The sequence below is a fragment of the Pinus tabuliformis genome, chromosome 8 (assembly GCF_031772625.1).
Source record: "Pinus tabuliformis cultivar Carrire ecotype Pingquan chromosome 8, CPIR1, whole genome shotgun sequence".
In the NCBI taxonomy this organism is placed as follows: Eukaryota; Viridiplantae; Streptophyta; class Pinopsida; order Pinales; family Pinaceae; genus Pinus; species Pinus tabuliformis.
This window is the reverse complement of record NC_142294.1, coordinates 182,564,054-182,565,985: the sequence shown is the minus strand read 5'-3', so window position 1 is coordinate 182,565,985 and position 1,932 is coordinate 182,564,054.

Sequence of the window (1,932 nt, the reverse complement as noted above, 5' to 3'; positions counted from 1 at the left end):
AGACTTTTACTTGCAAATGAAGACCTTTAAAAATACAATCATGATCTTCTTGAACTGTAGCAAGCAATAATTTTTCATGATGGAGGGCCTACCTTGCAAAATTTGGCAATTTGTGGCTCCTTGGTGAATTTGCAGGCGGTTTTACAAAGAGGGCGTTGACGGGTCGCACGCCTCTGACGAGTCGCGCCCGTTATAATTTTGCACTGGCGGAGGGTGCCTGACGGGTCGCGCGCCTCTGACGGGTCGCGCGCCTGGTTCAACGGGTCGCGCGCCTGTCAAGCTCACAAATTTCACTCAAACTCTCTTGCAATCAGTTGCTCTATCACTTGGATGCATAATGAGGCTTGATAGAGGGAGATTAGGGCTTTTATAGCCTTGTTTGAATTAATTTCATGTCACAACCCACATGGTTTCCTTTTATCCTGAAATTGGTTGATTTGATGCTTCTCTTTGATAATTTTTGCAGGGACAGCATCTGAGGGATCTTGACAAGGGAGCCAGGGTTATATGTTGTCCTTTGAATCATCTTGAATTTTTACAATTTTTACAAAACTTTGAGAAATGACCTTGGCTTCAAAAACAGGGTTTTTAAATCCAAGGTGAAAATTAACTGTACAAGATAGAAATTTGCGAAGAAACATGATTAAAATCATCCCTCTGGCTTTCTGAGCACTTATTGACCTTCAGAGACATGACCTTGTAAACAAACTTGACCAAAACCCTAGACCTAGGAAGTTCACCTCAAGACAAGACAAGACAAGCTTGAAAGAGATTAAGGACTGAAAGGACTTTGATCCAGCAATGCAAAGAGGGGGACAAAGACACCAGCTCCTCCATCAGGGTTATGGCATGCCTAATGGAATGCAAAAATTGACACTGATGAGACACCTACTTATGCAAATGCAAAGAGCTTTGATCGCTGGTGGAGGGCTACTAGACCGACTCTAACACCACCCACCCACTTCCGTTAGTGACCTCCGCTACAGACAGATTTTTGGGCTACTTTTATAGGGCCTTCTGCAAAAGCCTCCACGATAAAGTCTTTTTCCTTGTAGTGTTAGAGTTGTTTATCTTCTCAAGTTTCCCTGTGATACCTCTTAATTCAATTTCCTTTCCTTCCGAAAAAATTAAATAAAAGTTATTGTTTAAAAGCTATCATCCCCAAAGATTGTAACCATTGGACTCCTAATACAACATCCATGCCACCCATTAGAAAGGCAAATGTTGGACTATTCATACTTATTCCCTAATGGTTAAATTGATATTATGGCACTTCCCTAAGCAAATTATGGTTCCTCCATTTGCAATCATTGCTTGACACTTTGGTGTTGGATATAAAAATAAATTCAAATCCTTGGATAACTTACAGTGAATAAAATTATGAGTACTACACGAAACAATCAATACTATTACTTTTTTGTTCTTGATGTATCCTTCCATCTTGAGAGTTTAAGGAGTGGTAATTTTTTCTAATGCATTACATGATATGGTTGGATTCATTTCTTCTTTTTCAACCCCTGGGGTTGGTTCCTTATGTATTGTAACACCCCACCGCACATTTACCTGATTTTACAAGCTCACCAGGGTAAACATGAGCTAAGAGTTACGATGCATGTAACCTCCCAAGAACACCTTATCACCCAGATGTCAAACAACATCCACTGATCATCTTTTCCTAGACTGGAACTGCCTTTCTCACCCACTTCATAGTCCAACTGCACACATGCAAACTTGTGCATGCAGCTAAAGGCCTTCAACCACACGCTCAAGCCATCCTCCATGTGGTTACAACTGAGATTTCTAAGTTAATAGACTGCAGCGAGAAGCCCTGTTCCAGATTTTCAGGTCTAGTTATAAACCAGCTTCCCAAAACTGCCTAAAACTTTCTGAAATTACCTTAATCATATGCATAAGTCTTCATTCACTGTCCTC